We start from the raw sequence: 24407 nt of genomic DNA, 5'->3' as shown, positions 1-24407 counted from the left end.
CCTATGAGAATGACAGCAGCGCTCAGGTATGGATACCAGCATGGGCATCATCGTAACTCAAAACGTGATCGATTGATCGGCGGTTGATCGGGGACAGAAGAGGTGCTGGTGGGAAATAAGAAGAAGCAGGGAGGATCCAGGACAGTGAATGAAAGCGGTGGAGGTGGAGGGAGTGTAGGGGGGAGGCGGGCTGGGGGAGTAATTCAGAGAATGCCAGGCTGCTCCCTCCTCCTCCCTCCTCCTCCGGCTGGAGATTCATCCTTCAACTCGGCAGCGGACATTTGCGTGGAGGACTTCGGCCGAGCGGGACGTGTGGAGCCGCGGAGGTCCGACAGCAGCAGCCTGAGAGCGGCTGCAGAGCTCCCGTTATTCCCGTTTTCCGTTTCCACCGCCGCAGATCCGCTTTTTTACGCTCCGGGATTCTCCACTCGCTGCTGCTTCTTCTTCTGGCGTTTTTCCTCATAAAACATTTTTCCACCGGAGAGTTCCACCCTCCGCTGGCTCTAACTTTGGAGGAGATCCGACACCGAGCCTATATTTGGGAGAAGGAAAGCAGGAAAACCGATCTGCCGCCACCGAGGATTTACCGAGAGGATATAAACCGGAGGAGCTGACGGTCAGTTTGCTCTCTTTAATTCTCGCCTCTGTTGTTTGTGCTTTTGTTTGCTGGATCCGTGGCTTCATTTTCCGCCGCAGCTGCTGTGGAAACGCGCATTCCAACTGTCGGTCCGCGGATTGTTGTGCTCTGAGCCGCGGCGTGAAATCCGGTGCGTTCGGTGACGCATCGCCGGGTTTTGGAGACGCAGCTCTCCGCGGTGACTCGGGGATATTTTTAGGTGTTATTAGCTGCCCGCTGCGTGGCTGCTCGCCCCGGCGTCCCTGCCTCCTTCCCTCCTCGCCTCCTTTCTCGCCTCCTTCCTCGCCTCCTCTCCCCTCCGTCCGGACAGCTGGAGCCGCACCGGGGCTCGTTCCTCCGGCCCCGACACCGAACAGGTGCATTTTACAGCCCAAACACTCCCCGGGGGCCTCTTTAGAAAGAGCGTTTATTTTGGCCCCTCGGAGCTCCGGGGCTGCTGCTGCGCCCTCTGCCCGGCCAGCGGAGCTCTCTGCTCGGCTGGAAGTTGGTTAAAGTGCCGCTGGAGGTGGACCGGGACCGGGGTCGGACGGTTCGGGGCTCCTGTGGGCTCCTCGAGCCGCGGGAGGTTTGGAGGTGACGGAGGTGAAGCTCCGGAGGCTCCGCGTCGTGATTCCGCTCACGTCCGCGGTGCCATGGAGACGTTTGACGGCCGCCGCGGTGCGTCTCCTCCGGCCGGGAAGAGTTGATCCGAGCCCCGGTGAGGAGCTCCAGGAGGACAGGGGAGCAGCAGGAGGCACATTTACAGGCTAATAAATGGGCTGATCTGAGGATTGTCATGAATATTTAGTGTTTTTTAGAGTAAAACAAGCAGCTTTCATCACCAGCTGGTGTTTTTGGGCAGTTCCAGTGGCGGAATTTCCTATTTCCAAGCAGAGATGAAACATTTGCAGGTTAAATCAGGCCAAATGTGATGATTGTCTTTGTCATATTTTACTGTAAACTGAGTTTTTGGTGTGGTTTGACTGTTCCATCCTGTATTTTGAGCAGTTTCCATGGCTGATTTCACCATTTTCTGCATTTTAAGGCACACTTTAACTATAAATTGAGTTTGGTGGCTAATAAATGGGCTGATCTGAGGATTTCCATGAATAAATGAGTTTTTTAGAGTTAAACAGCAGCTTTAATCCTCAGCTGGTAGCCTGGTCCATTGTAGAGGCTGATTTTACTGGTTTTGGTCATTCTGTGGAGGTATTTTAAAGCAAAGACTGAACATTTGCAGGTTAGAACTCCTCTGTTGTGATGATTTCATGCTTTTCTTTGTCACATTTTACTGTAAACTGAGCATTTGGTGTGCTGTGGACTGTTCAATCTTGTATTTTGAGCAGCTATAGTGGCTAATTCCACTATTTTCTGCATTTTAAGGCACATTTTCAAGCTTTTCTTTGCCATATCTCACACATATTTGTATATTCTTGGCAGTTATAGTGGTGCATTTTTACTATTTACAGGCTAAGATTAAACATTTGCAGGTTAAATCTCCTCATGCGTGATGATTTGATGCTTTCTGTTGTCATGTTTTACTGTAAACTGAGTACTGTGGGTGCTTTGGACTGTTCCATCTTGTATTTTGAGCTGTTATTGTGTCTGATTTCATTTTCTGCATTTTAAGGCCCACTTTCGCTATAAATTGAACATTTACAGGCTAATAAATGGGCTGATCTGAGGATTTCCATGATTATTTAGTTGGTTTTCAGAGGAAAACGAGCTGCTTAAATGATCAGCTGGTGTTTTTGTGAAGTAATACTGGCAGAATGTACTATTTCTGATCATTTTATTGACACATTTTCAAGCCTAAACTGGACATTTGCAGGTTAAATCTCCTCATACGTGATGATTTGATGCTTTTCTTTGTCACATTTTACAGTAAACTGAGTATTTGGTGTGCTCTGACCTGTTCCATCTTGTATTCTGAGCAGCTACATTGGATGATTTCACTACTTTCTGATGGTTTTTGGCACATTTTCAAGCTTTTCTTTGTCATATCTGACAGAAAACTGTGTATTTTGGAGTAGTGGGCAGCTATAGTGGCTGATTTTTCAATATTTAATCATTCTGTTGAGGAATTCTCAAGCAAAGACTGAACATTTACAGGTTAAATCTCCTCATACGTGATGATTTAATGGATATATAATTCATATTTATAATGAATTTATTGGATTTCACCATTTTTGGTCGTTTTCTGAAGGAATTTTCAAGGAAAGATCAAACGCTCACACCTTAAGCTCCCCAAATGTGACAATCTGATGCTTTTCTTTGTCATTTCACTGAAATCTGAATATTTTTGCAGTTTTGAGCTACTACAGTGGCTGTTTTTACTCTATTTGGACGTTTTAATGGAAGCTTTTTCAACAGGACGCTCATTTGTAAGTTAAAGCTCGTCTGTTTGATGATTTGATTTGTCATATTTTACTCTAAACTGAGTATTTAGTGTGTTTCGGACTGCTCCAGCTTCTATTTTTGGGCAGTCACAGAGTCTGTTTTCACTATTTTGGAACCTTTTATGGCCCAATTATTTATCAGAGACTAAACATTTACAGGTTAGAGCTCCCAACAGGCTACTTGAACACGTCATGCTGTAATCTGAGGGATCGTTGTGACTCTTTTAACATTTTGTTGACGTGTTTTCAATCAGTGTCTGAACATTTACAGGTTAAAGCTCCTCAGATGTGATGATTTGATGCTTTTTCTTTGTCGTGTTTGACTTAAAACTGAAAATGAGCAGTTTAAAAGCATCATCTTCTACTCTTCGGGAAATAACGGGACATTTTCACTGTTTTATTTTATTTTATTGACGGATTTTCAGTCAGAAACTAAACATTTACAGGCTAAAGCTGCTCACATGGGCTGATTTGATGCTTTTTTTGTTGTTTTTGACTGATTCATCTTGTAATTTTAGCAACTGTAGCAGTTGTTTTGACTTTTTCTGGCAGTTTATTGTCAACTTTTTGAGCAGAGACTGGACAAATCGATGCATTTTGAGCTGTAGAGGACCTCTTTTACACCATTTGCACCAAAATTGATGGTTTTCTCTGTTAAATGTGACTCAGAATTGGATATTTTGTGTTCTGAACTGTCAAACGAGCCATCTGAATGCATCGTCTTGGTATTTTTAGGCACCAGCAGACCCTTATGACACATTTTCAGTCAGAAACTAAACATTTTCAGGTTAAAGCTCCACAGATGGGATGATTTCGATGCTTTCTTTGCCTTAAACTGAGTATTTTGGGGTTCTCTCCTGTAATCGAGGCTGTCTTAATGCCTCATCTAACTGATCATTTAGAACACAAGGATTGGTCTCCTCCAATAGAAACCCTAAAAACTGGTCTAAAATGACTCCTGTAGATGCAGAAATACAGGAGCTGCAACAAATAATCGATTATTTGGTGCCTGTTTTGACGATCGATCAGTGGAACTGCCTAAATGTGAATATTTTTCTGTCATTTTGGCCTTTGGAGGAGCTTTTTCACCATTTTCTGAACAAAAAATTAACCGATTAACCCAGGAAATCATGAAATTAGTCGTTATTTGCAGCTGTTTTTTTGCAGAAGTGAGTCCAAAACAATTCCATCAGTTGGCGCCTGTTTTGACAACCAGTAGAAACTCTTTTTAAATGTGAATATTTTCTGCTTTCTTCCCTCCCCAGCAAGACATGATCAACTTTTTACACCATTTTCTGATATTTTCACATCAAATAACCAGAATATAATGAAAATAGTCATTATTTGCCTCCTTAATGCAAATAAGGAACAAGTTGGTGCAGAACAATCCCCTTAGCTGGCAAAAAGTGAATATTTTCTGGTTTCTTACCTCTTCAGCAACACATTCTGAGCTTTTTAAACCATTTTACACTAAAAAAATGCAGAAAACCGTCATTATTTTCTGCTTTTTTTTGCATAAAAGGCACAGATCGTTGCATAAAACCAGCAGAACGCAGAAATGAGGTCAGATTTAGTTGGATTTTTCAGGTTTCTGTACGTTTAAATCGAGCCTCTTTAGCGGGTGCTGGAGCTTCTCCAAGCTTCTCCTGATGTTTTTCGAGCTGGAAGCTTTGGGTCGCGGTGCTTCGGGTTCCAGAGGTGTTCCTTTAAATGTCATGGCAGCAGATAAATGAAAGGACTGTGGCGCTCAGTAATGGGCTGTTTGGAGGGTCGCACTGGTCCCATGGGTGCCATTATTCTCTGTCCTCCAGCTCCACCTGCTTTCCCGTCGGATCGATTCCTCCTCAGAGCTCCAGCGTGGATCGGCCGGCGTGAGACGACTTCAATCTCGGTGTCCCTCCAATCAGCCGTTCTTTCATTCTCTGTGAATTAAAACGTGTTTCAGACGCTCAGAAATCGCTGGTTTATTCCAGGAACCTGCTGCTGATTGTTTTCATTATTTCTGGGTTTAAAGTTTCTAATGCACTCGTACAAACTGGAAAAAGTGCATTTATGTGCAAAAAAAGACTTTTTGAAAGCTTCCCCTCCGCTTTCGGTGGTTTTATGTTCCTTTTAGTCATTTTTTAGTGTTTGTTTTTGTAGAGGTGTCTCGTTGTTGCAGTTTTGTGTCTCGTTTCAGTGATTTTGTGTCTCGATTTTGTAATTTTGTCTATTTGCAGTTTTATGCCTCGTTTTGCCCGTTTTGTGTCTCGTTTCTGTGATTTTGTGTCTCTTATTTGCAGTTTTATGCCTCGTTTTGCAGTTTTGTGTCTCGTTTCTGTGATTTTTTCTCTTATTTGCAGTTTTATGCCTCGTTTTTGTGATTTTGTGTCTCGTTTTTTGATGATTTTTTGTCTCGGTTTTTGTGTCTCGTTTCAGTGATTTTGTGTCTCTATTTGCAGTTGTATGCCTCGTTTTTGCAACACTTGCACAGCTTGTGTTTATGTTGTCTCCTCATGCTGTTGTATTGTACAGTAGTTCTCAGACTTTTCCTCTCTGCTCATTTGAAGATGTTCCTCCAATGCTGAATGGGATCCCACACCTTGCTCCTCTGTCACTGTTTCTGAGCCGTGCTGATTCATGCAGTAGCTTTGAGTTTTCTGTCTAACAGTTGACCAAATAATTTAAAAATCACCAAAGTCACATTAAATGTCAAAAAATGACCTAAAAAGGGTCCAAATGACTCAAAACTCGTCTAAAATACTTGAACTCCTCAAAGTCCGCCCAAATCGTCCAAATTAATCTTGAGAAACTGTCCAGGAATACTGAAACTCGTCAACATTACATTGTAGAGCTGTTCACCATGCGAAATGCATCTTTACACTGTTTGACTGCATCTTTTGTACTTTGGGGATTACATGGCTGATTTCCAACTTATTTCTGGCATTTGTTGACAAATTTCCAATCACAGACCAAACATTTTCAGGCTAAAACCTCCTCAGATGTTGTAATTTGAACCCTTTTTTGGTCATATGTGGGGAAAAAATCTGTATCGTGACTTTTGGATGCTAAATAAGAATTTTAATGGGGATTTTTGTGAGTTTCTGACATTTATTTATAGTTTTCTCATCATAAAGGGAACATTTTCGAGCTAAACCTCCAGATGTGATGGTTTGATGCGTTTCTTCTTCGTTGGTGTTTGGGGAACGTCGCCTGTTCTGGACATGCTGCTGTTAAAATCATGTGGAGTGGATTAAGTGGATTTTAGACTTTGGTAAGATGTGGAGTTTTTGCAGTGTAGCCTCTAAAAGATGACGTCAAATAGCCGGTCAACACAACTTAATACATTTTATGTGCAAAAAAGACTTTTTGGAAAGGGCTTCCCCTTCTGCTTTCGGTGGTTTTATGTCTCCTTTTAATCATTTTTGTGTTTTGTTTTTGCAGAGTTGTCTCGATTTGCTCATTTTTGTGTCTCATTTTTGCAGTTTGTCTCGTTTTTGTAATTTTGTCTCGTTTTTGCAGTTTTGTCTTGTTTTTGTCTCTCGTTTCAGTGATTTGTGTCGTTGCCAGTTTTGTGTCTCGTTCAGTGATTTTGTCGTTTTGCAGTTTTGTGTCTCGTTTCAGTGATATTGTGTCTCTATATTGCAGTGTTATGTCTGTTTTTTGCAGTTTTGTGTCTCGTTTTGTGATTTTGTGTCTCGTTTCAGTGATTTTGTGTCTCGTTTCTGCAGTTTTTGTGTCTCGTTTCAGTGATATTGTCTTGTTTTGCAGTTTTGTGTCTTGTTTTGCAGTTTTTGTGTCTCGTTTCTGTGATTTTGTGTCTCGTTCGTGTGATTTTGTCTTGTTTCAGTGATATTGTGTCTCGTTCAGTCATTTTGTGTCTCGTTCTGCAGTTTTGTGTCTCGTTTCAGTGAATATTGTGTCTCGTTTTGCAGTTTTGTGTCTTGTTTCAGTGATTTGTGTCTCGTTCAGTCATTTTGTGTCTCGTTTCTGTGATATTGTGTCTCGTTTTCAGTCCTTTTGTGTCTCGTTTCTGCAGTTTTGTGTCTCGTTTCAGTGATATTGTGTCTCGTTTTTTGCAGTTTGTGTCTCGTTTCAGTCATTTTGTGTTCGTTTTTGCAGTTTTGTGTTCGTTCAGTCCTTTTGTGTCTCGTTTCAGTCCTTTTGTTGAGGTGTTTCAGGGTTCAGGCGGTGTTTCAGGACGTTGTGCAGCGTTTCTACAGAGCCGGTGCCTTTAGGGTTAAACAAACGACGGTTTCTTCTACCCCGGCGCTCTACTTTCTGTGTTTCTGCCTCTGAACGCCTCATTCTGGCTAAAAGGTGCGTTTGGAGGCTGCACAGGTTTTAGTTCCCTTCCAGCGGTGGGTGGATGTCTGCGGTTCCTGGAGGAAACCCTGGAATCCTGCGCTGGTTCTGTCTCGTAGTTTTACGTAATCCGGGAAGCGCTGAGCAACCGCTGAGCCAAAGAGCTGCAGAGATTCATCGATCGGTCATCGATTATTGATGGATTAAAGAAGGAGCTGAACGGTAGAAAATGTGGTGATCTGATTGTTTTCTTTGTCATTTCTGCTGAAAACTGAATCATTTGTGGTTTAAACCGTAAAACAAGCGTTCATGTTTCACTCAGAACTAAATGTTTTTGCATTTTGAACGATAAAACAAGCAACACGTTGAACAATATGGACCCGTTTTGCTATTTTCCGGCATTTTATTGGGAAATTTCAAGTTAAATCTCCTCAGATGTGATGATTTGATGCTTTTCTTTGTCGTATCTGATTGAAGACAGAACATTCTGAGTTTAAAACCATAAAACAAACAATTTGAATGGATCTTCTCCTAATTGTGGAATTAAAGTGGCTGTTTTTATTAATTTATGGCAATTTATGACAAATTTCCAATCAGAAACTAAACATTTACATCTTTAGATGTGATGATTTGATGCTTTTCTGTGTCATGTCAGACTGAAAACTGGAAAGTTTGGGGGATTTGAACCATAAAACCAGCCTAACTGACTCCATCTTTTAGTACTTTGGGGAGTTACAGCAGCTGTTTATCACCATTTTCTGGCCATTTATTGACATATTTTGATTCAAAAACTTAACATTTAGAGGCTACACTGCAAAAACTCAGAATCTGACCAAGTCTGTTTGTCTTATTTTTAGTCTAAATGTCTCATCCCATTTAATTTAAGATAAATTCACTTAACTAGAGACATTTCAGCAGAAGGAGGGACTGGTTTTAGGACAACACATCTTAAATATCTTAGACAAATGATCTGGAAATGATCTTGTTTTAACCCTCCTGTCATTTTAAAGTTTAAAAATGTGGGAAAAATAATAATATTCACCGTGAAAACTTCCACATTTTCAACATTTTTTGGGAAATTTTTGAACATTTTTTGATGGGGGAAAAAGAAATGTTTAAAAAAAGTTTCTTTAAGAACATTCAGAAAAAATCAACCAAAATCCAGCGAAAGTCGCTGGATTTTGGTTGATTTTTTCTGAATGTTCTTAAAGAAAGTATTAGAGCTTTAGATATTTTTAGGATTTTTTTGGAAGATTTTTATTCATTTTTAAAAAAAAATATTTACAATTTTTAGATTTTTTTAAATAAAACTTTTAAGGGAAACTTTAAAGGAATTTTCCTCCTGAAGATTTCGCAATTTTTTTTAAAATAATTTTTGGGATTTTTTTCAGAAAAGGAAACAATATTTTGGGTGACATAATGTTTAAAAAAGTTTCTTTAAGAACATTTTGGTTAATTTTTTTTCTGAATGTTCTTAAAGAAAATATTACAGCTTTAGATATTTTTAGGATTTTTTGGAAGATTTTTATTCATTTTTGAAAAAAAATATTTACAGTTTTTTGATTTTTACATAAAACCTTTAAGGAAAAATTTTGAGGAATTTTCTTCCTGAAGATTTTGCAAATTTTTATAAATTTGGGAATTTTTTTGCAGAATTTTTAGATTTTTTTTCAGAAAAGGAAACAATATTTTTGGGTGCCGTAAATGAGGACAACAGGAGGGTTAAGACCCCTAATCTTGACAGTCCTGGTAAAATATAGATTAAAATAAGTTTCCCAGCTAATTTTAAGATCTCAATATCCTAAATATCACATCTTATTTCAATCCATTTGTCACTTGTTCTATTGGCTGATTTTTTTTCACTCATTTCAAAGTAAAAGTTCCCTGAAATTATAATTTTTTTTCTTGTTTTGAGAGGAGCGTTTTTCCAGTGTAAGCGTCATTATTTGATGCTTTTCTTTGTCATTTGTGACTGAAAATCGTATATTTTGGAGTTGTGCACCATAAAAACGTGCAGTTTGAATGGATTTTCTTTTAATTTGGCGAGTTAAAGTGGCCGTCTTTTCTCCGTAAATCCGACGAGGCTTTCAGTTTCATCACGAGGTCTTCATGGAAGCCCAGCAGCAGATCGTAGTCGGTCATCTTCCACTCCTCTTCCTGCCTCACTGTTCCGCTAAATCGATTTAATGTGAACCGGGATGGAGTCTTCGTGTCGTAGAAACTCTCCTTCTCGCCGCTCAGACGTCAGGACAGATAAATCTGTCTTTTTGTCTCTGGTAGGTGAGCTTTGGATCCGTCTCCTGGAGGGTTCGTGGTCTGAAACGTCTCCAGCTCCGATTCCGTGAGTCACCAGAGCGGTTCTTTAGAAGGTGTGGGACGGCGGCTATTCTTAGCAGGAGGTCTGAGAGCGTTATGGGATGGAGAGCTGCTCAAGTTTTTGTTGCTGTTGTCATGGTTTCAGCGTGCTTAAAGATAGAGGCCAATGAGAACGCAGAGTTGAATGCCGAACCCCAAGCTGCACCACTTCCACGCTTTGGTCCGGTTGAAGCCTTCAGACGGTTTCCTGATGTTCCTCCAGAGGTCGGTTTGGAGGAATCGAGTCAAACATTTGTAATTTAACACTTTGGGACGGTTGTGAACGTTGGACTGGAGCCACATCATCACCTGTCCACTGAAATAACCACCACGTCTGAAAAAACATTCTGAACCATAAAATGAGCTGTTTGAATACGTCTTTAGGGGATGGAAGCTGCTGTTTTCACCATTTTCTGACATTTTATTGACAGATTTTTGATTCTAAACTAAACATTTGAAGGCTAAACCTCCTCAGATGTGATTTGTTGTTTTTTTTTTTTTGTCCTATCCAGCTGAAAATGGAATATTTCACAGATTTTAACTGTAAACAAGCTATTTGAATACATTATCTGGTAATTTGGGGAATTAGTTTGAGGTTTTCTGACATTTTATTGACAGATTTTTGATTCTAAACTAAACATTTGCAGGCTAAACCTCCTCAGATGTGATTTGTTGCTTTTCTTTGTCCTATCTGACTGAAAATGGAATGTTTTACAGATTTAAGCTGTAAAACAAGCTATTTGAATACATTATCTGGTAATTTGGGAAATTCGTTTGAGGTTTTCTGACATTTTATTGACAGATTTTTGATTCTAAACTAAACATTTGCAGGCTAAACCTCCTCAGATGTCATGATTTGTTGGTTTTCTTTGTCGTATCTGCCTGAAAATGGAACATTTCACAGATTTTAACTGTAAAACGAGCCATTTGAATACATTATCTGGTAATTTGGGAAATTAGTTTGAGGTTTTCTGACATTTTATTGACAGATTTTTGATTCTAAACTAAACATTTGCAGGCTAAACCTCCTCAGATGTGGTGATTTGTTGGTTTTCTTTGTCGTATCTGCCTGAAAATGGAACATTTCACAGATTTTAACTGTAAAACGAGCCATTTGAATACATTATCTGGTAATTTGGGGAATTAATTTAAGGTTTTCTGACATTTTATTGACAGATTTTTGATTCTAAGCTAAACATTTGCAGGCTAAACCTCCTCAGATGTGGTGATTTGTTGGTTTTCTTTGTCGTATCTGCCTGAAAATGGAATGTTTCACAGATTTTAACTGTAAAACGAGCCATTTGAATACATTATCTGGTAATTTGGGAAATTAGTTTGAGGTTTTCTGACATTTTATTGACAGATTTTTGATTCTAAACTAAACATTTGCAGGCTAAACCTCCTCAGATATGGTGATTTGTTGGTTTTCTTTGTCGTATCTGCCTGAAAATGGAATGTTTCACAGATTTTAACTGTAAAACGAGCCATTTGAATACATTATCTGGTAATTTGGGGAATTAATTTAAGGTTTTCTGACATTTTATTGACAGATTTTTGATTCTAAGGTAAACATTTGCAGGCTAAACCTCCTCAGATGTGGTGATTTGTTGGTTTTCTTTGTCACGTCTGACTAAAACTGAATAACTGAATACGTCTTCTTTTAATTTGGTGGATTATTGTGGCTGTTTTTCATGTTTTCTTTCATTTTATTGACAAATTTTTAATCAAAGATAAAACATTTACAGGCTAAACCTCCTCAGATGTGGTGATTTGTTGGTTTTCTTTGTCGTATCCGGCTGAAAATGGAATATTTCACAGATTTAAGCTGTAAAACGAGCTATTTGAATACATCATCTGGTAATTTGGGGAATTAATTTGATGTTTTCTGACATTTTATTGACAATTTTTCAACGTAAACCAAACATTTGGAGGCTAAACTTCCTCAAATGTTATGATTTGATGCATTTCTTTGTCACATCTCATTGAAAACTGATTATTTAGCAGTTTTCAGCTGTAAAACACGTTATTCAACCAAATCCTTTAGGGGAATTAAAGTGGCTGTTTACAGTATTTAATGCAATTTATTGGCAAATTTCTAATCGGAGTCTAAACCTGTGCGGACTAGACCTCCTAAAATGTTATAATTTGATGCTTTTCTGGTTATATGTGAGTGAAAAGTAAATATTCTTGACTTTTGGACCGTAAAACCAACTAATGTCGAAGTGTAAACTAAACATTTCCTGGTTAAAGCTCCTCAGATGAGATGATTTGATGCTTTTCTTGGTCGTATTTTAGAGATTTAAACGGTAAAACCAGCTGTCTGGATGCCTCATCTTGTAGTGTTTTGATGAATATTGGACCCTTTTCACGAATTTCCGATGTTTCATTGATAGATTTTGAGGATCGTTTCAGAGCAGAAGCTTCGTCTTGGTGGTAGCAGCTGCAGTAAACGCCGGCGTGTGAAGAACTCTGGCCGGACATGTGTTTTCTCCTCCACTGTGAGCTCAGCTGTGCTCGCTGACAAATGTGAAGTGTGATCTGACCGTGGGCGGATTCTTACCGTGACTCACTGAGCCGCCCGGCAACAGGAACAACCCTCCTCAGTTTATATCGCTCATATCTGCTTCCATTTTTCACCTCTCAAGCTGTTCCCCGCCGCGTCAGGCGTTTCCTTTGGGTTTTATAATAACGGGTTTACGTACGGCGCTCCGAGTTTGACTGACGAAGCAAAAACAAGGATCCTCAAAGACGGAGAAAGCAGACAGGCCGAAGAAAACGCGGTGAAACGATGGCAGCGATAAAAGAAGACGTAAAAACAGAAAAGACGACATAAATGGGGGTTGTTCATGATTAACCAACAAAAAAAAGGCAATAAACAAGACAAAATGTGACAAAAATGAGACACAAAACCGCAAAAATGTGACATAAAACAAGAACAGGTCAAAAAAATTTGACAAAAAAATGACAAAAGAGTAAAAAACGCACAAAACGACAAAAACTATCCTCAAAACAACGAATAATGCGAAACGCAAAATGACAAAAATAAGACAAACAACCCAAGTGAGGCAAGAAAAAACACAAAATGACAAAATGATGTAAAAAAACAATGAATAAAGCAAAGCACAAAATAACAAAAATAAGAAAAACACAAGCGAGACAAAAAGGAAACGCGAAACGACAAAAGTCAGACAAAAAAAAGGCAATAAACAAGACAAAATGCTACAAAAGTGAGACACAAAATGACACGAAACAAAACAAAAACAAGACAAAATGCTACAAAAGTGAGACACAAAATGACACAAAAAACAAAAATGAGACAAAATGCTACAAAAATGAGACACACAACGGCAAAAATGTTACAAATGACGTAAAACAAGAACAGGTCAAAAAAATTGGACAAAAAATTTACAAAATGACAAAAAAAACCGCACAAAACGACAAAAACTATCCTCAAAACGACGAATAACGCGGAACACAAAATGACAAAAATAAGACAAACAACACAAGCGAGACAAAAAGGAAACACAAAACGACAAAAATGAGACAAAAAAAGACAATAAACAAGACAAAATGCTACAAAAGTGAGACACAACAGCAAAAATGTTACAAATGATGTAAAACAAGAACAGGTCAAAAAATTGGACAAAAAAATTACAAAATGACAAAAAACGTTGACAAAATTTACAAAATGACAAAAGGAAGAAACATACAAAACGACAAAAACTATCCTCAAAACAATGAATAATGCGAAACACAAAACGACAAAAATAAGACAAAAAACACACAAGCGAGGCAACAAAAAACACAAAATGACAAGTCAGACAAAGAAGACAAAATACTACAAAAGTGAGACACAAAATGACACAAAACGAAACAAAAACAAGACATAATGCTACAAAAATAAGACACAACGGCAAAAATGTGACAAATGACGTAAAACCCGAACAGGTAAAAAAAAATTGGACAAAAAATTTACAAAATGACAAAAAAGTAAAAAAAACGTGCAAAACGACAAAAACTATCCTCAAAATGACGAATAATGTGAAACATAAAACAACAAAAATAAGACAAACAACACAAGCGAGACAAAAAGGAAACACAAAACGACAAAAATTCAGACAAAACAAGGCAAAAAACAAGACAAAATGCTCCAAAAATGAGACAAACGACACGAGACAGAATGTGACCAAAGTGGGACCAAAACGACTGTAAACAGGAAGTGAAGCAGCCGTTTTCCGAACACGTTCCACCGTCTGTTCATGTCCAGATGAAGCTCCGATCTCCACACGCTGTGTGTCGGGGCACTAATTAGTTCTGGGGCATTAACTGCTGATCGGTGCACGGTTTTATTAGCCCCGTTGTTTGGCTGGTTAGCCTCCTGGACACGGAGCCAAACGGCGTTCCGGGTCGCCTGCTGGACCGTGGACGGATTCCCACAGCAGAACCCGGAGAACAGCTGATTGTGACGTGGCTTCAGTTCGCTCCACTTTATGACCCCGAACGTCTCAGAAACGAGGAGGAATTTCACCCGGTTGGCTGCAGTTTGTAGCACGTTTTGTTCTTGTGTTTGTTCCGCTGGTCGTCCGGTGGTTTTCCATCCCAGCAGCGACATTAAAAAGATTCCTTCCTCAAATATTCGCTGGCTAAGCCGCCTCAGATGAGATGATTTGATGCTTTTCTTGGTTGTATGTGACTCAAAGCTGGGTATATTTGAGTTTTAAACTGTAAAATAAATGATTTGAATGCTTTGTTTTGACATTGGGGGGATTATAGCGTCTGTTTTCACTATTTTCGGACCATTTACTGTCGAATTTTCAATCAGAAGCTAAATATTTACAGGTGAAAGCCCTTCAGATGTGATGGTTTGATGCTTTTCTTTGTCATATGTGTCTGAAAACCAAATCTAGTAAAGATTTAGACTGTAAAAAAAGCTGTTTGGTTAGGTTTTCTTGTGATTTGTGGAATTATAGTGACTGTTTTCACTGTTTTCTGACATTTTATTTACAAGTTTCCAGTCAGAGACTAAATATTTACGGGTTAAACCTCCTTAAATGTTATGATTTGCTCCACTTCTAATGGAAAACCAAATATTTGGGTTTTCTCCTCTAAAACAGGTGATTAGTTTACATCATTTTGACATTTTTAAAGCAGCAGGAGGCCCTTTTTCGCTATTTTCTAACGTTTTAATGCCAGATTTCCAATCAGAAGCTTCATGTTTCCAGTTTGAATCCTTCATATGTGATGATTTGATGCTTTTCTTTGCCCTGTCTGACTGAAAACTGAATATTTTAAGGGTTTTGAATGCGTCTTCTTGTAGTTCGGTGAACAATACCGGAGCCCTTTTCACTCGTTTCAAAGAAAGAATAAGAAAAAAAACCCTGACACTCGCTGAAAGAGAATTTCCGTCCTCGATTTGCCGTTTCTTGATGTTCCCTTTTGAAGCCGCATGTGGAGGCGAGCTGAAGGGATTCAGCTTCACCACAAACAATGTGAAGGCATGCTGCCGCCGTTACCATGGAGACGCCTGGCTCCGCCCCCTCGCCTGTCAGAGGCTCACAGAGAGGACGTTTAGATGTAGAAGTAAAATACTAGATTGTTTGTTTTGTGTTTGCTTTGAGTAATATTTTCTTGTTTTTGTTGTTTTTTTTTGTTTGTGTTTTGTGTTTCCTTTTTATCTTGCTTGTGTTTTTTGCCTTATTTTTGTAGTTTTATGTCTTTTTTGACATTTTCTGTCTCGTTTTTATCATTTTTTTTGTCGCTTTGTAAATTTTTTTGTCTCTTGTGTTTTGTTTCTTGTCGTTTGTCTAATTTTCTGTCAGTTTTTTTTCTCGTTTTGTGTTTCCTTTTTGTCTTGCTTGTGTTTTTTTGCCTTATTTTTTGTGTTTTGCTTTATTTGTTGTTTTGAGGATTGTTTTTGTTGTTTTTGTCTCGCTTGTGTTTGTCTAATTTTTTGTCGCTTTTTTGTGTCATTTTTGTATTATTTTGTCTTGTTTTTGTTGTTTTTATCGGACTTTTGTCGTTTTGTCTCTCGTTTTTGTTGTTTTACTTTTTTGTAATTCTGTTTTTGTTTTGTCATATTTCTTGGGGTTATTTTTCCCCTTTTGTCTCATTTTTTAAAAATATTTTGTCTTGTTTTTGTTATTTTTTGTGTTTTTTGGTCTGACTTTTCGCATTTTGTTTAGTTTTTGTTCTCGTTTTTGTCATTTTGTTCTTCACTTTTGTCGTTTTGTTTAAATTTTGTAATCTTTTTGTCTTTTTTGCCGATTTGTCTTTTGTTTTGTCTCATTTTTGTATTATTTTGTCTTGTTTTTGTTGTTTTGTGTGTTTTTTGGTCTGACTTTTCGCATTTTGTTTCGTTTTTGTTCTTCTCGTTTTTGTCATTTTGTTCTTCACTTTTGTCGTTTTGTTTAAATTTTGTAATATTTTTGTCTTTTTTTGTCGATTTGTCTGTTGTTTTTGTTGTTTTGTGTCTCATTTTTGCATTATTTTGTCTCATTTTTGTTGTTTTACTTCTCATTTTTGTCATTTTGTTCCTCATTTTTGTCGTTTTGTTTAATTTTTGTAATATTTTTGTCTGTTTTTGTCTCGTTTGTGTTGTTTTACTTCTCGTTTTTGTCGTTTTGTGTCTCGTTTTTGTAATGTTTTGTCTTGTTTTTGTTGTATCTGCACGTTTTAACGTATAAATGATAAACTGAGGCTTAATGCTGCTGAAATTGAATGTGTTTTTCTTCAGAATTTCAGGTTGTTCATAATGTTTTGTGAAAAGATAACTCCTTAAATGTGAACTTTTCTGCACTAAAACAGAGGAACCATTGGTAGTTCTGGTTATTCTGCTGTGATTTTACTGGTCTGATCTAAAATGAGTTGGACACCGCTGGTTTACGGCATTTCGTGCCACTTTTCTCCTCTGCTACTACTACAAATATTCCACTTTTACCCCTCTACGTTCATCTGACAGCTTTACAAATGAATATCAGTAATTCTGTTCATATCTCACCATCTGAGCTGAAAAAGGAACCAGGCTGCCAAACATTTCCTGCTTCCAGCCATTTTCTGCTTCCTCCTTTAATTATTTTTCGTTTCTGGCGTCATTTGGTGGTCGTTTTTGAAGTTTGGGCTGTTGGACAAGCTTTGTGTGGGCGTCATGTTGGAGAGATTATCAAACAAATACTTACAGCTCCACTAAATGTTTAAAGATGATCCACTTCAGCAGCACAATCTATGTTACATTAGCTTTGATTTTTCAGCTTTTGTACGATACATGTCCAATACTGTGCAATTTTTCAGCAAATTAATGAAAGTGTAGCATGTTCTCAGCATGTTTCAGCTCCAAACTCCTGGATTTAGTGTTGTTAATTTCAGGAAGAAGACTGTCTCTGCGATGATAGCACAGCAGTTGATCTTTGGACACATTTTGAATCATGTTGGACTAATTTTTAACTCATTTGAGGCTAGTTTGAGTGCATGAAGACTCATATTGGCTTTTTTTGTCATTTTGTACACATTTGACCTCATTTTGGAGAGTTTTTGAGTTGTTTGCGCCAATTTTCTGGAGTGGTTTGGACCATTTTGACAAGTTTTTGCCATGATGAGCAAGTTTTGGGTAACTGTGTACAAAATTTGAGTAATTTTGGACACATTTCAAGTCATTTTGAACACGTTTCAAGTCATTTTGGACACGTTTCAAGTCTTTCTGGACACGTTTCAAGTCTTTCTGGACACGTTTCAAGTCTTTCTGGACACGTTTCAAGTCTTTCTGGACACGTTTCAAGTCTTTCTGGACACCTTTCAAGTCATTTTGAACATGTTTCAAGTCATTTTGAACATGTTTCAAGTCATTTTGGACACCTTTCAAGTCATTTTGGACACCTTTCAAGTCATTTTGGACACCTTTCAAGTCTTTCTGGACACTTTTCAAGTCTTTCTGGACACGTTTCAAGTCATTCTGGACATGTTTCAAGTCTTTCTGGACACTTTTCAAGTCTTTCTGGACACCTTTCAAGTCATTTTGAACATGTTTCAAGTCATTTTGAACATGTTTCAAGTCATTTTGGACACGTTTCAAGTCATTTTGAACACGTTTCAAGTCATTTTGGACACGTTTCAAGTCATTTTGGACACGTTTCAAGTCATTTTGGACACGTTTCAAGTCTTTCTGGACACGTTTCAAGTCTTTCTGGACACGTTTCAAGTCTTTCTGGACACGTTTCAAGTCATTCTGGACATTTGGGCCAAGATTGAGAGTCTCTGAAGACTTTTGTGTTCACTCTTACAGCAAAGCATTTGGCGAGTTTTGTTCGAGTCTCAGACATTTTAGACGTAACAGAAGCAGCTGTAGAAGGTAAAGTGACCTGCTGGACTGATGGATAACTGCTCGTTCTGATTGGTTCACCTGGAAGCAGCGAGGAGGCGGGGCTATACAGAGCTGGACTTCTATTGGTTCCTTAGTTTCTATGTTGAAAATGATAAATGTCTTTCTGGCTTGTAAAGCTGGGAATATTCTCACTGCTTTTATTTTACACCTACAAGATTCTAACAGCAACAAAGGCAATAAAAGCGTATTTTCTGCTTTAAACATGAGGCCTTCACTGCTGCTCTCATGGCAGGAGTGTTTTAGTTCTGTTTGACTTCAGGACCTCAAACTGTTTGTCTCCATTTCAAAAGGCCACAGTGTGTGTGTGCTTGTGTGTGTCTCTGTGTGTGTGCCGGTGTGTGTGTTGTGTTGACTCGGGCAAACAGCCTGACCTCCACCTGGTCGGCAGCTTTTCACAAATACAGCAGCCTGCCGACGAAACGAGACCTGAGAGGCCGACGTGTTAAATCTGACGGTCACACGCCACAGTGTGTGTGTTAGTGTGTTAGAGTGTGTGTCTGTGTGTGTGTTATTTGCGTTTTCTCAATGGGCAACATTGTTCAGAGGGCCGTACATCAGTCAGGTCACCTTTATTTATACATAACACGTTTAAGAAAACACAAGTGCTCCATTTGAGGCGTACACACACACACACACACACACACACACACACACACACACACACACACACACACACACACACACACACACACATGTTTGTACTTCTATCTTAGTGAGGACATCCATAGGCGTAATGCATTTCCTAGAGCCTTACCCTAACCTTAACCATCACAACTGATCACCTAACCCTAATCCTTACCCTAACCCTAACCAAACCTCAATTCATACCTGTTCTCTAAAAACAAGTCTTCACCCTCAAACATGGCTGTTTCAAAGTGAGGACCGGCCAAAATGTCCTCACTTTGTAAAAATGTCCTCACTTTGTAAAAATGTCCTCACTTTGACAGTTAAATGCAGAAAATGGTTCTCACAATGTAGCAAGTACAAGAACACACACACACACACACACACACACACACACACACACACACACACACACACACACACACACACACACACACACACACACACACACACACACCACTCAGCGGTGAATGCTTCACACTCTGCAGGTCCGGACTCGCAAACAGCACCACATTCCAGCAGCAGGACGGAGTCAGAATGAGGAGGTTTTACTGCAGCTTTCCACGGACCAACATCAGCAAAATAAAGAAGACTTTTGATGCTCAAATAAAATTCAGAAATGACTAGAAATGGCACATTTTGGACGTTATAAACTCAATAACTCTTTAAAACGGCAGAAAAATTACAGATTTTCATGTTAAAGTGTTGGAGGTAAATTTAGCTTCATGCAAATCGATGACTACAGTGATTTAAAAAAAAAAAATTGCATCAATTTTGAGGATTAAATCGTCAATTTTTGCTTCTCTTTTTGACTTCTCTGGTGGCAAAGTGAATAAATCTTTGGTTTTGGACCATTTGTTGGACTTAATCAAGCATTAATGTGAAGTTATCGTTATTCTTTGTCATATAATGAGTCAGTTTGTTTAAATAATTAAATGTATTTCTTTGTTGTTGAACATATTGGGCTCACAGTGACAGAAAACAGAAAAGCTGCAGTTTTTCCTCACCAAAGCAGCTGAAACTGTTGATAATTAGCCATTTAAGTTGATTGTGCTGCTGTTTTGTCTTAAGTCTTTGATTTTGGACCATTGGTTGGACTTTATAAAGGATTAATGTCAAGTTATTATTTTCTGCCACTAAATCTACCAATTTACCGTGTTTTTTTGTCGCAAGGTTCAACATATTCAGTTCAACGTGACAGAAAGCAAAGAAAAGATGCTGTTTTTCCCACAGCAGCAGCAGAAACCAGTGAATTATGGCCTTCTTTTCTTAATAATTGGTCATTTAAGTCAATTTTTTAGTTCTATTTTTGCCTTCTCTGGTAACAAAGTGAACAAATCTTTGGTTTTGGACCATCGACTGAACCTTAATGTGAATTTATTGTTGTTCTTTGTCATGTATTGAGTCAGTTTGTTTAGATAATCAAATATATTTCTTTCTTCTGAGCGACAGTCCAACATATTCGGTTCACAGTGACAGAAAAGAGAGAAAAGCTTCAGTTTCTTCCCACTACAGCAACAGAAAGCAGTGACTTATGGCCTTCTTTTCCTGATAATTACCTCAGTGATTTTTCCCTTATCAATAGCATCGACCGCTCTAATTGCTTTAGCGTTAAAATGAATTGCTTTCTCCGTTGGCTCCAGCATGTATGGATTATTTATCCTGCACATCTTTATCTCCCCGCATGAGTGAAGCTTCACTGGTTGTAATGGAACCAGATGTTCTCCTGTCGGGTTTAGAAAAAAAAAACTAACTTTGCAGCGAAATAAACCGACGAATCCTCCGCAGGAAGTAAACACTCGGGGCGGGGGAGGGAATGAATGCTCATCTCTGAGCCTATTTGCAGATTTGTGTAGCGGATCAGGATGCAGTGAGTCACCCATTCATCTGGTTATTCACCCGGCCATTCATCTCCCTATTCATCCAGCCATCAAGACGGTTATTCACCCCGCCCATTCATCCGTCAATCTGCCTTTTATGACGGCCAGTCATTCTGCCAGCTGATGATTCACGTCCCAGAGACGCCGTCGGTGCGTTGGAGTTGGTGTGCAGCGACGTATAGAAGCCTTTTGATGCATTAGCTCTAATACAATTCAAAAAATGTTTTATTTTAGCCGTTTTATTTGCTCGTACAATCTGTGCAATGAGACGTAATAAACAGAATAACTCTTTAAAAACAGCAGAAAATTACAGATTTTCATGCTAAGGTGTTGGAGGTAAATTTAGCTTCATGCAAATCAATCACTGCAGTGAAGTTTTTGGAAATTTGCATCCATTTTGACAAAATAATTGTTGAATTTTGCTTCTCTTTTTGCCTTCTCTGGTGGCAAAGTGAACAAATCTGTGGTTTTGGACCATCAGTTGGACTTTATGAAGCATTAATGTGAAGTTATCATTATTCTTTAATAATGATAATTGAATATATTTCTTTTTGTTTGGCCTTTTTTCTTGATATTTTGTTTAAGTTGATTTTGCTTCTTTTTGTCTGAAGTCTTTGGTTTGGACCATTTGTTGGACTTTGTAAAGCATTAGTATCAAGTTATTGTTGTTTTCTTCCTATTAATTTACCAATTTGCTGAGATGATCTGATGTATCTGACACTGATATGTTATATTTTTCTTTGTCTTTGACCTACAGTCCAACATATTCAGTTCACAGTGACAAAAAACAGAGAAAAGCTGCCATTTCTTCCCACTAGAGCAGCTGAAATGGACAAATTAAGGCCTTCTTTTCTTGATAATTGGTAATTTGTGTTGATTTTACATACTTTTTGGTTTGAAATCTTTGGTTTGGACCTTTTGTTGGACTTTACAAAGCAATAATGTGTAGTTATTGTTGTTCTATGCCATATAATGAGTTAATTTGTTTAGATAATCAAATATATTTCTTTTTGGCTGACCTACAGTCCAACATATGTAGCTCACAGTAACAGAAAACAGAGAAAACGCGTTTTTTTTTCCACCAGAGCAGCTGAAACTGACAGATTATGGCCTTCTTTTCTTGACGATTGGTCATTAAGTCGATTTTGGTTCTTTTTTTTGCTTAAATCTTTGGTTGGTATCGGTGTGTCGGTATCGGTGTGTCGGTATCGGTGTGTCGGTGTCTGTGTGTCGGTGTCTGTGTGTTCGGTATTGGCGTGTTGGTGTCGGTGGTTAGTGTGTTGGTGTCGGGGTGTCGGGGTGTTGGTGTCTGTGTGTTCGGTGTCGGTGTGTTGGTATCGGCGTGTTGGTGTCGGTGGTTAGTGTGTTGGTGTCGGTGTGTTGGTGTCGGCGTGTCGGTATCGGTGTGTTGGTGTCGTTGTGTTGGTGTCGGTGGTTAGTGTGTTGGTGTCGTTGTGTTGGTGTCGGGGTGTCGGTGTGTTCGTGGTCGGTGTGTTGGTATCGGTGTGTTTTCGAGCCGCTGGGGACGGAGCAGGGATCCGGGAGCAACGGTGGATGTAGTAATGGGATGTGTTGATTGATAGGACTGCAGAAATACGGCAGAAAGGGAATAGCAGCAGCAGCAGCAGCAGCAGGAGATAGAGAGAAACGGGGTTAATGGAAAGCAGGGGAGTGAAAGCTGCAGAGAAAATGAGGATGGCTGAGGAGGGAGGACAGGTGAGGACGTCCTGCAGACCTCAGGAGGAGAGTCGAGGTTGTTTGTTATACAGTCCTGAACTAAAGCTTACATCCACTAGTAAAGACCGTGTTTATTAGGGCAATCCTGGCTTCCAAAGAGTTTTCAATGTTGGAATCATTGAAACACTTGAATGTTTGTCTCAATAAAACAATCATGCATTTTAGATCTTTCATAGATTTATTAAAGGTCTTCTGGAACTACAACAAAATCTGTTGGGTCATAAATATCCATACAGAAACAATAATATTTGGCTAAGTTTGTCCTTTTTGGTTTCCGTCTGCAATCTTCTGGTTTATCTTTGATTCATCTGGACAGAATTGGTGCAGTTTAACTAAACTTATCGTGTTTGTGACTCAGACTTGATAGGTTTAAGTCAGGACTTTGGGGAGTCAGTCCTAAACCAGTCCATAGAAGGTCTGCATCAGGACCAATATCAAACCTAAACTAGTCAAAAAAAATGTCCATAACCAATCAGAATACAGTCTGAAACCAGTCCAGAAGAATTCTAGAAAATTCCAGATAATAATACTGCCGCCACCATGCTTGATGGTAGGCTTCTCTCCTCCAAACATATTTCTGCTCAGTTTTTCTTCCATCTGGCCACAGAACTTTCCTCCAGAAGGTCTTTTCTTTGTCCATGTCATCAGCAGTAGAGTTGAGCTTTAAGGTTCTGATTCTTTTGAAAAACATGCATTTCATCCTTAATGTTGATGATTTTGGGATCCGAAGCTGCTTTGAAACAGCTCAAAGCGACTTTCTTGTCTTGTTTAAGTCAATGATTTGCTTTTTCAGCTCTTTTCTGAGCTCCTCAGACTTTCCCACTGTAGTGTTTGAGTCTGAGTGGAGTCATCAGCTGTAGTCAACTCCAGTCACTCACGAGAAGTTAAGAGGCCATCTTATTAAGAAAATTTGATTAAGACAGCTTTCTACATCGCCAAAACTGATAATTCAATTACTGTACGTATATTTTTGACCCGGGAGGCTTAGTCATATTTCCAGAAGACCTTTGAAGAACCAAAATGTTGGATTGTTTTTTTGTGACGTGTGTTTCAATGATTCCGTTACAGAAAGTTTAGAGTTCAGTGAGTCACTGGGAGCTGCAGAACGGCCCTGATATATATTTAGTCTTTACAAGTGGATGGAAACTCTCGCTCATGAGTATAGATGGTTAGATGGTGCTTTAGAGAGCGTTGAGGGTTTTTTACAGGCGATAACGTTGAAGGGCAAATGAACTGTGATGCGGCAGAACACCCGAATCCCCGCCGCTCATATCTCAGACCGACTGCAGCTTGTTTCCACAGTTTCAAGCTGTTTATCACAACCAGGAATCATCTGAAGTTAAAATTAGATCGCTTCAAAAATAGCTCCGTTCTGTTGTTCTTATCGAGCTCCAGCACGTTCGATGGACTCCAGCAGCTGGGCGGACGAATTAGAGACGCACTTTTACTCATCTGACGTCACGTTTGGGTGTTTTTCACGCTTGTAAACGGTAAAAACGGCGTTGTAGCTTCAGTCGATCCTCTGAGCTGTGTTGTGACAGCAGACTGAGGGAAAACTGACAGCTTTACGCCTCTTATTGAAAGTTTTTGAGCTTTTGAAGATGTAATTGCAAGATTACCAATAACAGTCATTTACAACTCATTAGTTATTGAGTTTTTAACCCTCTGAGCTCTGAGCTGAATGATTCTTTGCTCCAGTCACACATTTTTGACACAGTTCCAGTGATCTAAATCAGAAAAATAGATTTGTTTAATTGTGTCTTTGACAGAAATTGAGCAAACTTGCATGTAGAACTTTTATTTTATAGACGTTTTACTACCAGGTCACTGAATTTTAGTGATGTAACTGTAGGTCGCAGCTGAGTCACTGATGGATTCATGTTTCTGCTGAAAAACGCAGAATTTTTAGTTTTTTACAGAGTCCAGTTTGAGTAATCGGTTTATTTTGGGCGATTTTTTTTTAAAATGAGACGTGTAGAATAATGCGATTTTGATGAAATATCATGATTTTAAGTTTAAATTTCGCTCATTTTCTCAATTGCACATCACAGATGAGTAGTTCAAGGACTGACAGTTTACAGTTTCAGAGTGATAAATGGTGAAATCTTGCTTTTTTTTTTTAAGAAAAAAAAGACAGA

General features: G+C 38.9%; 1 protein-coding gene across 1 annotated transcript in view; it reads left to right on the top strand.

The window, feature by feature from the left end:
- The first annotated feature begins 478 nt into the window (after positions 1 to 478).
- dag1 (dystroglycan 1) overlaps positions 479 to 24407 on the top strand; it is an 84790-nt gene continuing 60861 nt past the window's right edge. Inside the window, exon 1 of the mRNA XM_022206100.2 lies at positions 479 to 616. The gene's annotated coding sequence lies outside the window, so the exon portion shown is untranslated. The remainder of the gene's footprint in view (positions 617 to 24407) is intronic.

This window comes from Acanthochromis polyacanthus, chromosome 5 (assembly GCF_021347895.1).
Source record: "Acanthochromis polyacanthus isolate Apoly-LR-REF ecotype Palm Island chromosome 5, KAUST_Apoly_ChrSc, whole genome shotgun sequence".
Taxonomy (NCBI): Eukaryota; Metazoa; Chordata; class Actinopteri; family Pomacentridae; genus Acanthochromis; species Acanthochromis polyacanthus.
This window is presented reverse-complemented; position numbering and strand designations above follow the sequence as displayed.